Source organism: Cryptomeria japonica, chromosome 4 (assembly GCF_030272615.1).
Source record: "Cryptomeria japonica chromosome 4, Sugi_1.0, whole genome shotgun sequence".
Taxonomy (NCBI): Eukaryota; Viridiplantae; Streptophyta; class Pinopsida; order Cupressales; family Cupressaceae; genus Cryptomeria; species Cryptomeria japonica.
In genome coordinates, this window is record NC_081408.1 from 330469085 (window position 1) to 330482685 (window position 13601).

Sequence of the window (13601 nt, forward strand, 5' to 3'; positions counted from 1 at the left end):
TAAATGGCATGGTAAAATGAGCAGGGGTTTACGAATGACATTTTTAGTATCTGCTTACTTTCCTTTTTTGATCGGCTAACACTCTTTTTGAGATTTCCACGGCTGTAATGGCCCTTGGAAACGGTAGTTGGAACATAACGTTCAGGATTGAAGGCTAAGAATTCACAAGAGGTAAATGCAGCATTGGTAGCATTAAGGCTTCGTCAACCAGGTAAAATGGGACACTGCAAACATGGTAAGATTTTAAGTTGTTTTCCTACATCCTTATATTCAAAAAGCCAATCCAAAAGTGGCCGGCAAGAACTCTGGATTGTAAGACATGACTTAACTTCATTTATTGTAGCCTGGGTAGTCTCTTATCTTGGTATAATCAGAATAATTGTATATTAAAATAAGAGATATACAGGGCTACAATAATTGTTTGAAGAATATATCAATAGTGTTACATTATGAAATTTGGCTTATGATGCTACTACTAAATTTACTAGGCTGGGAGGGTCGGTATGACTAAATATCCTTCACCTACTCTTGTTTTTGTAGCCTGGGTCTGATCCTTTATGAAGGACAAAATCCAAGAGCATAAACAAGAGTTGGTATTCTAAAGATTATTTGGTTGGTTAGGACACTGGTCAATCTTGCTCCAGCCTAATCATAATCAGAATCTCAATTCTATTTTTTTTAATTCTTTATTGTATGATTTGAAAAGATTGGTTTTCACAGGAAATTGCATGATAGGCAAAGTAACTTTATAGATAAATTTTCATATGATATAAATGATTGGATAACACTAACAAATCTACCAAGTGTTTGAGATATAACAATGCAGGTCAAACAGGTTATCTGGGATAATTAAGGAGAGAGTATAAACAATCAAAGAACAACCTTTGAGCCAAACCGACAGAAGCTGAAGGAATGATTAACTGATTATTAAAAATTATACTTTTGGGCTTGTAAGGGGAGGAAAATAGAATACCCCCCACCTGATCACCCTGGCTCGGGGTGATGATGTATTAAATCTAAAACTAGTATAAATGTTTTGTTGGACTATGGTCCCAGGCAAGGCCGAAGGTTTTCTCGCCTCCACTCTTTCCTACCGGTGCCCGCATGAGTGGAGTAGTGTATAATTTCAAAATGATTAATAAAATTCTTGGCCTCGGCCTTTTACCGAAAAAAAAAAGAAAAAGTTTACTAAACCAAAAAAAATTGACTTGAAGTATTAATTAAATTTAGGTATAAATTAATCTACAAATATCAATTCCCAAACAACCCTCAAATATTAAATTTGTTGGATTGTTGTCATTGACAAAACCTGTCAATCCAGAGAACCAATATATGTGTTAAGATTTGTCATTGATGTCCAACACTTACTGGTGAAAACACTAACTCGTGAAGTGGTATAAGTAGAGTGGTGTTTATCAGCAAGCAAGAGTGATGACTTACAAACACATGGAAACAACATTGGTAATGAATGATCAAAGGTTCAATCAGCTTAAGGAAAGATAGACTAAGCCAACTGGTATGTCATTCAAGAAGATCGGTCACTCAGATGATGATGAAGTCACAAAAGGTGACTTGGGAAAGAAAACTTGAAGTTGTATGCAAACCAAAATCTCATTGGCAAATAGGGGAAGAGACTTGATGCTAGCACTACAAATTGGAAATCAAATGATGAACCGGTAATATAGAAGTGCAGTGGCATACCAGTACACCGGTATGATAGAAGGAAGATAGGTGATCACCATAAATCTCAGAGCGGTGATCGGTTATGCAGTTGCAGTGGCAAAAGATGAGTTGGTGAGTTTGTGTCTACGCCAAATCATATGTTGGTAAGGTAAATTTCAGTTAACATGCAGTCAAGCATGATTACCTACAGAATTTTTGGTTGGCACTTAATTGATTGAACACAACCCAGTAATTACTATATTTGAAGGATGTGGTGGCAAAATTTGTTTGAACACTTGGCAAAAATATTGGAAGGCACACAAAGAAAGAGTGGGAGATTTTGAATTTGAAAACTTCCAAAATCCATGATTGCTTTGATTGAGGGAATGCCTGAAAGTGTTGGCAAAAAATGTATAAAGTGTTCTTGAGTTCATTCAGAAAGTTTTGATCGTGAAATTTGCAACAAGCAGAACTTGTTGAAGATGATATAAAGTGAAGAGTAGAGAGAGAGGAAGTGCTAAGAGGTTTTAGCACAATAGAGTGTGTTTGAGGTAGATCGGCAAAGTGAAAAGTCAAAGGACTTAGAACCACTAGAGTGCAAAGCAGAAGGACAGAGAACCGACAGAGTGGAGAGCTAAAGGTTAGAGGATTGGTAGAGGGTAGTGTCGAGGGAAAGGTGGCCAACTCAGTGAAGAGCCGAAGGTATAAGAAGAAAACCGGTGTTGTGCAGAGAAGACACAATCGATGTGGATTGAGTATGATGCATATTGAGATCTGATCAAGCTATCAGTAGCTAATTCAACAGATCATCCATCTGTTTCTTTCTAACCACTACAATATAAATCCCTTAACCGGGTGGAATTTAATAGGTCCCTTTTGTAAAATCCCTTAACTGGGTGACATCTTAATTGATGTTCTTAAGTCCTTTAACTAGGCTACCTTTAATAGGGTAAAGGCACTAACCGGTCTTGAACAAAATCCCTTAACTGGGTGGCACCTAATAGTGTCTTTGTAATATCCTAACAAGGATGGCTCCTCACATGGCGTACTTCAGAAGAGAACAAATTTTGTGAGTTCTTGCTCACAACGTGGTTTTCTCCCATTTGGGTTTTCATGAGATAACTTCTTGGTGTCACTGTCAACTTTTCATGCTTGCATATTTTACTTCAGTGATTAAGTATATTGTTGGATATTAGATGAATGTAGATTTAAGTTAAAATTTTAATTGTGAAAGTTTGTTCAAGTGTTGATTCACCCCTCCCCTCTCAGTACCGATTGGGACTAACAATTGGTATTAGAGCATCAGGTCCTTAGAATCAGAAGAAGCTTAATCAGCTTAAGGAAAGATCCAAGATGATGCATAAGGAGGGTCCTAAGTTCTCTAAGGATAATTACATATTATAGTGTGGAAGAATAAAAATCTATCTTAGATCCCTAGATGAACACTACTAGAATCGTGTGATCACATATTATAATGAACCTTCAAGGACTCTTACTCCAGATCAGATCAAGGAAAGGCAAGATAATATTGCTGCTATGCATCTGATAGTTAGCACTCTTTCTGATAATGAGTTTGTTGAGGTACAAGATTTTAAAACAACTTTTCAGATTAGGAATAAGCTAAAGACGGTCTATGGGGAGATCCTCATTTTCAAAAGGCCAAAGTAGATAGCATGAGAGGAAAATATGATGAGATGAGGATGCAGGAAGGAGAAAGCATAGAGCAGTATAGCAAGAGGATAAAGGATGTAGTAAACTCCATTAAAAGTGCTGGAGGAAAGCTTGAGGAGGATGATGTGGTTAGAAAAATCTTGAGAACCTTGCTACCACAATATGCCATAAAGGGGTCTCTGCTATCCAGGAACTCAGATAGTTGGGAACAGTCAGTGTAACTCTTGACTCATTGATCAGTAAGTTGATGGATTTTGAATTGAGCAATTATGACAACAGTGTACCAAAGATTGATGTTGCTTTCAAAGCCTCCATGATGCATGCACCAACAAGGAGAAGAAAAGAAACTGATAGCAGTTCTACTACCATAACTGGTCATTCCCATGAAACTGACAATCTGCTATCTGAGGAACAGGAGCAAGATGAAATTGAAACTCTATTGGCAAGAAGATTGCCAAGAGGAAAAGGAAAGTACACAGGTAAATTACCCTTAAAGTGCTTCTCCTGTAATAAGATAGATCATATTGCTTCAAGATGTCTTGACAATGATAGAGACATGAAGGATGATTTTAGAGGCTACAGGGACAAGAGCAAGAAGGAGTGTTATCTTGTAGAAGAAGGAGTCAACGATGAAGAATCAAAAGGATCTGATGGAGATGACATTGTATTTGTGGTAGTCAAGGAGGACAACATAGAGGAAGGAAATATGGCATTGATCTCTAGCACAAACTGGTGTGGAGAATGGGTGATCGACAGTTGTTGCACTCACCACATAACCAGTGACAGAAACAAATTCCTCAACATGGAGGATTGCAATGGAGGAACTGTGAGATTCGGAAATGATGCTCCTTGTGCAGTAAAAGGCAAGGGCTCTATAGCCTTGAATGATAAGACATTTTTTGATGATGTCTATTGGGTAGAAGGGTTAAAATATAGTTTGTTAAGTGTTGCACAACTTAACAATAAAATTTACTGGTTAGAGCTCAATGAAGGAATATGTAAAATAAATGATAAATCAGGAAGTTTGATTGCCACTGGTAAACAATCAAGAGGCAATATGTTTCATCTAGACACCACCATAGGTAGCTGTCTAATGGCTAAGGTTGAAGATAGGTTGTTATGGCACAAAAGATTGTGTCCTATTAACTTTGATAGCACAGAAAAAGTCAGTAAGGCAAAATCTGTCAGAGGTATGCCTGACATAGTGAAACCTGAAAATGCTATGTGCAAAGAGTGTCAACTAGGAAAGTTGGTCGGGTCTAGTTTCAACAGTAAAACCTTTTCATCTGAAAATGTGTTGGACTTAGTTCATACAGACCTGTGTGGTCCCATGATAACCAAGAGTTTCCATGGAGACCGGTATTTTATGTTGTTTGTGGATGACTGCTCAAGAATGATGTGGGTTGTATTCTTGAAGGAAAAATCTAAAGCCTTTCACATGTTTAAGGTTTTTAAGGCTCAAGCAAAAAGAGAAACTAGTAAGAATTTGAAGTGTTTGAGATCAGATAGAGGAGGAGATTTCACCTCTCAAGAGTTCATGAATTATTGTGAGGAACAAGGGATTATGAGGCAAATGGTTGCACCTAGAACACCTTAGCAGAATGGAGTTGCCGAAAGAAGAAATATAACTCTTATTGATTGTGCAAGGACTCTGATGATACAGAAGGACATTCCACATATCTTCTAGAGAGAAGCAATAAGCACCATTGTATACACTTTGAACCAGATACAAGTAAAGAATGGGACAAATAAAACTCCCTATGAATTATGAAGTGGATACTCACCTAATGTTTGTTATTTCAAAGTATTTGGAAGCAGGTGCTATATCAAGAGGTACGAGTACATTGGAAAATTTTATCCCAAGAGTGATGAAGGAACCTTCTTAGGTTACTCAACAAAGATCAAGGCATACCGATGTTTAAACAAAAAGACCAGTAAGATTGTGGAAAGTGCAAATGTCAGAGTAGATGAGTACTCTGAGAAAAATGAACATGACAGTAAGAGTGAACCAGAGGACTATAAAGGGTTTGAGTACTATGTACCAGTGGAACCTACTGATGAAGATCATGTTGAAGTGGCTAATGAAGAAACCTGTGAAGTAGAACCTGCACAACCGGTAGAAAAAGCTCTGAGGAGTGAACCAATATTGGCTAAGTATGTCAAAAATAATCACTCTACAGAAAATATCATCGGTGACAAGGATGCAGAAGTTCTAACCAGAAGAAGAGCAAGAGAGAATGGTTGTATGATCTCTATTTTTGAACCCAAAACAACAAAGGAGGCTCTAAAAGATGATGACTGGGTCAAAGCCATGGAAGAAGAACTAGAGAAAATTGAGAAAAATGATACATGGACTCTAGTGCCCAGACCGGAAAACAAAAATGTAATAGGCACCAAGTGGGTGGTCATAAATAAAATGGATGAAATCGATAAAGTGATAAGAAACAAAGCAAGATTGGTCTGTAAGGGCTATGCTCAAGAAGAAGGTTTGGATTATGGAGAAACCTTCGCACCGATGGACAGGTTGGAAGGGGTCAAAATTTTGCTGGCCTATGTTGTTTATAAAAAATTTAAAGTTTACCAAATGGATGTCAAATCGACATTCTTAAATGGGGTGTTGGAGGAAGAAGTATACATATAGCAACCAGAAGGGTTTGCATCTAAAGATTGAAATAATATGGTATGCAGGTTGTAGGAAGCTCTATATGGGCTGAAACAAGCACCGAGATCTTGGTATGAGAGGTTACACTCATATCTACTAAGCATAGGGTTCAAAAGAACCAGTGATAACAATAACCTATATCTGAAGGGTGGAGCTAAAGGAAAACACCTAATTGTTGAGATCTTTGTAGATGACATCATCTTTGGGGGAGATGATGAGATGAGTAGAAGCTTTGCAGAACAAATGAAGCAAGAATTTGAGATGTTCATGATTGGCGAGATAAAAAAATTTATTGGCTTGCAAGTCTCTCAACTAAAGAATGGCATCTTCATCAGTCAAAAATTTTGAAAACTTTTGGAATGGAAGATTGCAAACCTATTGGAACTCCAATGGTTATAGGTTGCAAGCTATCTAAATATGATGAGGCTGAAGAAGTGAATGAGACACTTTACTGGTCCATGATCGGTAAGTTGCAGTATGCAGTACATAGCAGACCGGACATAGCACAAGTTGTTGGCTTGGTTGCCAAATTTTCTGCAAATCCAAAAGAGACTCACATGGTGGTAGTCAAGAGAATATTCAGATACCTAAAGGGGATTAATGAGTATGGCCTCTGGTATCCATGTAAGGGAGACTTCAGTTTAAGTGTCTTCGCTGACTTGGATTGGGATGGGAACATTGATGATAGAAAGAGCACTAGTGGAGGTGCATTTTTTCTCGAAGACAAGATTGTATCTTGGACAAGTAAGAAACAAAACTGCATATCTCAATCCACACCTAAGGCTGAGTATGTAGATGTCACAATCAACTACACATAGATAGTTTGGATCAAACAACTGCTAGAAGGAATACAAGAAAAAGTGGTTGGACCGGTAGTGATTCATTGTGACAACACCAGTGCCATTGACATATCCAAGAACCCGGTAATGCACTCCAAAACAAAGCACATAGCCATCAAATATCACTATCTAAGGGAACAAGCTCAAGAAAAGGAAGTGATGTTGGAGTACATACCAACAAAAGAGTAGGCTGTTGACATCTTCACCAAGCCACTACAGAAGGACACCTTTGAATATCTCAAAGGTAAGTTGGGGGTTATGCCCCTCCATTCATTAAAGTAAGAAAACATGGCTCTACATCAATCTGGTATGATTTCAAGTTTTTTTTTACAAAAGAGAGACTAGATTGATGAGTGTGGACTACTCCGGTTAGGGGGAGCAATCTTGTTAGTGTACATAAAAGACTCTTTGGCATTGTTGTCAAAGGGGGAGATATGATTAGAATACTTGAGCATTGGTAAGTAGTGATTGAGCTCAAGTTGCTGCATCAAAGTATTACTAGTGACAGAGTGAGATATTCATTACTCAGGGCAAAAGTAATGAATAGACTGGTATAGAGATGAAGGAAGTAAAAGAACATGCAACTCACTAGCCAGATTCTAAAGTGTTTGCCATCAATGCCAAAGGGGGAGATTGTTGGATTGTTGGCATTGACAAAACTAGTCAATCCAAAGAACTGGTATATGTGTTAAGATTTGTCATTGATGTCCAACACTTACCGGTGAAGTGGTATAAGTAGAGTGGTTTTTGTCAATAATCAAGAGTGATGACTTACAAACACATGGAAACAACATTGGTAACGAATGATCAAAGTTTCAATCAACTCAAGGAAAGATAGACTAAGCCAATCAGTCTATCATTCAGAAAGACCAGTCACTCAGATGATGATGAAGTCACAAAAGGTGACTCAAGCAAGAAAACTTGAAGTATGCAAACCGAAATCTCATTGGAAAACAGGGGAAGAAACTTGATGCTAGCACTACAAACCGGCAATCAAATGATGAACTGGTAATATAGAAGTGCAGTGGTATACAAGTACACCGGTATGATAGAATAAAGACATGTGATCACCATAAATATTGGAGCGGTGATCGGTTATTCAGTTGCGGTGGAAAAAGATGAGTTGGTGAGTTTGTTTCTATGCCAAATCATATGTTGGTAAGGTAAATTTCAGTTATCATGTAGTCAAGCATGATTACCTGTAGAATTTATGGTTGGCACTTAATTAACTGAACACAACCCAGTAATTATTATATTTGGAAGATGCGGTGGCAAAATTTGTTTGAACACTTGGCAGAAATGTTGGAAGGCGCGCAGAGAAAGAGTGGGAGATTTTGATTTTGAAATCTTCCAAAGTCCATGATTGCTTTGATTGAGGGAATGCTTGAAAGTGTTGGCAGAAAATGTATAAAGTGTTCTTGAGTTCATTCAGAAAGTTTTGATCATGAAATTTGCAACAAGCAGAACTTGTTGAAGACGATCCAAAGTGAAGAGTAGAGAGAGAGGAAGTGCTAAGAGGTTTTAGAATAGTAGAGTGTCTTTGAGGTAGATTGGCAGAGTGCAGAGCTGAAGGACTTAGAACTGGCAGAGTGCAGAGTCGAAGGACTTAGAACCAACAGAGTGTGGATCCAAAGGACAGAGACCTAGCAGAGTGGAGAGCCGAAGGTCAAAGGATCGATAGAGGACAGTTCTGAGGGACAAGTGATCAGCTAAGTGAAGAGCCGAAGGTGTAAGAATAAAATCAGTGTTGTGCAGAGAAGACACAACCGGTGTGGATTGAGTGTGATGCATATTGAGATCCGATCAAGCTATCAGTAGCTAATTCAACAGATCATCCATCTGTTGCTTTCTAACCACTGCAAGATAAATCCCTTAACCGGGTGGACTTTAACAAGTCCCTTTTGTAAAATCCCTTAATTGGGTGACATCTTAATTGATGTTCTTAAGTCCTTTAACCAGACTACCTTTAACAAGGTAAAGGCACTAACCGACCTTGAAAACAATCCCTTAATCGGGTGGAACCTAACAGTGTCTTCGTAATCTCCTAACAGGGATGACTCCTCACAAGGCATACTTCAGAAGAGTACAAAATTTGTGAGTTCCTACTCATACCGTGGTTTTCTCCCATTTGGGTTTCCATGAGATAACTTCTTGGTGTCATTGTCAACTTTTCATGCTTACATATTTTACTTCAATGATTAAGTATATTGTTGGATATTAGATGAATACAGATTTAAGTTAAAAGTTTAATTATGAAAGTTTGTTCAAGTGTTGATTCACCCCTCCCCTCTCAGCACCGGTTGGGACTAACAAAATTATCATCTAAAATTTAATTGGAAGTATGAATAAAGTTTTCACAGAGAGAAAATATTTTTCAGAATTACAATTTACCCAAAGTATTTGAGATAAAGGGATAAAATTTCATGGAGAGGAATTTTTCTCAGAGTGGAAATTTTTACAATGCACTTGAAATAATAATATATTTTGGAGATAAAATTTTCCGATAGGAAAAGATTTTCAAAGAAATAGATTATACAAAATATTGAAAATAAATAATTTATACTATATATATATAAAGACTATTCACATAGATGGGCTTATTTTAAAGAGGGTAAATAAGTTAGAGAAGGAAAATATTTTTCACACAGAGATATTGCATATGATTTTTTTTCCTAAATAAAATATTTATTTATGTTATTCTACTCCTATAAATTTGATTTCTTTTTTCTTTTTTTTTTGAAAAGGATCAACAAAGTAAATAAGAAATTGCATATTTGAAAAAAAAAAAATTCCCTCATGTAGATTTGTATTATCAAAGAACTGAGAAGAATAAGGAAGGAGATTTATTTTTATTTTTATTATTTAATCAATTAAAATAATGAGAGATGGTTTTGTTTTGAAAATGAATATTTCATACAATAAATCTAAAAGAGATAAAAGAGATTTATTTAAAAATTACAAGATTCATACATGCAACAAGTGAATGGAAAAGAGGGGAACCTAGATTGGACGAAGCACTTGTTGTGGAATCACTTCCAATCTCTTAGCTAACCTTCTTCAATCCTTCCTTGTAGCTTGGTAAGAATTCTTCAAACAAACTTAAAAATCCTACGATTCAAGGTGACTACCAATTCTACTACTACTAACAAGAATGTTCAAGAATTTCAAAAATTACTTTTTCCATCCAAAACTATGAGTCCTCTTTTCGAAAGTTAGCATACATTATATAGAAAAGATGCATCATTTCCACTATCAAAAGAATTAATTGAAATCAAAGATTATTTTCCCAAATTGTCTTCATGCAAAATTGATTGATGACATAGTGGAGGAGTTACATGCAAGAATATGGAATTTGAAATTACTTCTAGAAGCTTCTCATTTTCTCCTACGTCATGTGCTAAATTGGTATTTGGAATAAATAATTAATTTGCCAATAAAATTTTATGATTTCCAAGTGTGTGTGTGTCCACTATTAAATTCCTTTTTATTAAAAATAGTTTCAACCTTAATAAATAAAACACTTCTAACTAACAATAACCACGAAATGATATGAAATATAATAATAACAATAATAGTAGCATGTTTTTATCTAGATAGAGAAATAGGGTTATGACATAATCATTCAAGCTAAAAAACATGAAGGAAAGAGAGAGGGAAAGTTACAAAAGAAAAGACAACTTTGTTTGACTTGGTCAACTATACTTTAGGGTTTCTAGTGTGTTTATTGTTTCCAATAACTTAGGAAGGCTACAATGGCATCTTGGGCATAAACGAGGGAGTTGAGAGCTCAAAGATTCGTTTGAAAGGGTTAAAGGAAATTTAAAAGTGTTGTTTCATGTCATATATGCCACAAGGTATCTGGACATAATAATCCAACCAAAATAACCCTAGACACAATAACCTTGTCATGATAACCCAAGGACAAAATAACCCAGGGTCATAATAACCTGTGGAGAGAATAACCCGTGGTCAAAATAACCCATGGAAAGAATAACCTGTGGTCATTTTAGATCAAGCTGGTAAACTATAAATGGCATAAAATCAATTGGAACATTAGAATTTAGATCATGTAGAAGGAATTAAACTAAGCTGAGAGAACATTTTAAATGGAGGCCATGTAAACTACAAAAGTGAAATAATATTAAAAGCCATCATGCATATCATGCATATGGTTCTATCTAGAAGGGAGTATTGTGAATGATTGCATCCCCAATGCTTGAAGTGTGGATATGTTTTCAATTCTTATGCCAAATTTGTGCTCCAGTTTGCACTACTATCTCTTCATGTGCCGAAATGACCATAAATAGTCACGAAAATTATTTATTAAACTAAATTATAAATATGATTACAAGGAACACAAACAAGCATGAAAAAATATTAAGTAACATTAATCTTTAAAATAAAAAAAAGTATTGTGAGGCACCATAGAGGCTATTTAGGTCATTTTCAGACCATATATCCATTATATACCCTTAAAATAGCCTTAAAACACCTTTAATATGCTTAAATAACCTATAAAATGGTAAATAGTTACAAAAATAAATGCCATTTCGTGGGAATAAGCTAATTAAGAATTATTATGAAAATAAATAAGTTGAAAGGCATTAAGAAGATATACAAAGTGGTAGAATTAAGAGAAGTAAAGAAAGGAAGAAGGGGAGAAGAAGTAAGAGTGTGTAGAGTGATAAGAAGAGGAGAAATCCAAAAGAAGATATTTTGTAATATATATTTTTTAATATTATTTTAAATTTTTCTAGGGTTATACTTTTAGGGAACCAACACATTCTTCATAATTTTTAATATATATAATGCCTCTTCAATTTTTAACAAGTAAAAAAAATAAGAAATTACTTATTTTAAACTGTTACACATTTTTGTTTCATTGACAAGGCATCAATAAGACAATATGGTGTTGTCATGAATATTTTATAAATAATTGTTCAAGGCAGTGCTACACTACGACACAAACAGAATCTGGTGATGTGATTAACAGTACATAACATAATCATGCTCCAAAACCTGAGATGATTACTATCAAACACAAAGTGAATGAAATAAAGTCATGGCATGCTCGACTCAATAGTTTACAAGATATATCATTGTTACTTCATGTTATAATATTTCATTACCCATAGCAGGAGAAATACCATCAACCAATGCATTATCCAAAATGATTTGAAAAAAAAGATTAAGATTTGAAGCGCTGCCACCAAATCCTCAGAGATCGACATATCTTATCTTACTAGTTGAATATACAATTACCAATAGAGGGGAAAAGTTTCTTTTTCATGACAATATTGATGAGAATTATTTTTTTAATATTCACCACCACACATAATTTGCAATTACTAAAAGAATCTGAAAATTGGTTTAGTGACGTTACATTTAAAACAGTGCCAAGTATTTTTCAACACTTGTACACGATTCATGGCTTGAAAACAAATGCAATATTTCCAGTCATTTATATTCCTATTACAAAAAAAGCAAGAACCACTTATACACAAGTTCTTGTAGAATTAAAACAACTTCAACCTTATCTAAACCCAAAAAATATACATACAGATTTTGAATTAGGTTTCATGGGAGCTATTTCTGAAAGTTTTCCAAATGTCACTACTCGGGGATGTTTTTTTCCATTTCACTCAATGCTTGGGGAGGAAATTTCAAGAAGAAGGTCTAAAAAAATGTTATGGTGTCGATGAAGTATTTGCATTTGAGATCAAGAAACTTGTTGCATTAGCTTTCTTGCCTCAAATAAACGTAATCGATGCATTTGAACACTTCTACAATCTCCTTATTATAAAGAAATTGAGACTTTGCAACCCATAATTGATTATTTTGAAGACGCGTGGATTGACAGACTAAACATAAGAGGCAACAGATGATCGCCAAAGTTTTCAATCACATTTATTCAACTATTCAAGATGGTCTTCCCAAGACCAATAATACTATTGAGGGATGGCACAAAGGATTTAGTGAATTGCTTCAAGCATTGCACAACTCAGTTTGGAAATTCATCAAAGTAGTGAAAAGAGAACAGTGTCTCTAAGAGAATAAAATAGAGAAATATATGGTTGGATACACTAGGCAACCAAGAAGGAAAAAATATCTTGAACTCAAAGAAAGACTAAAAATACTAGTTGATGGTTATGACAACCATAACATTTTAGATTATATAAGAGGTGTGGCTCATAATTTGACACTTTAATTGAAAATATGAATAACAATTTTTTTAGCAACATACATGTAATTTATAAATTTTATTTTCCTTTCTCTATATTCTTACAAGGATATTTTGCCCATGGGTTATTCTGACCACGGGTTATTTTGGCTTGGGTTATTATGACCCTGAGTTATTTTGTCCTTGGGTTATTATGACTTGTTTATTTTGTCCAGGGTTATTTTGTTTGGGTTATTATGTCCTACAACCATGCCACAAGAGGTTTAGAGGCTACAAATTCAGTGTCTAGAATATTGGTTCATTGTCACTTTTTCCAAAAGGATTGATTGCATAAGGGGAACTATTTTTTATGAAGGGACCAACAAAGTGTCACCACATAAATCTAAGCATAAAAATTATTCATTTGTGAAAAAGGGCAATGCAACTGAGTTGGGTAACTTCAATTTGAGACTTGTTGATTCTAGAAGGATGAAGACACAAATAAATATGGTGATACTAAAATAGACAATGGTTAATTGGCAAAGACAAGGCATGCATGGCATAGTGAATGGAAGAAATCTAAAGGTTTCTTAGTGATAATGTGATA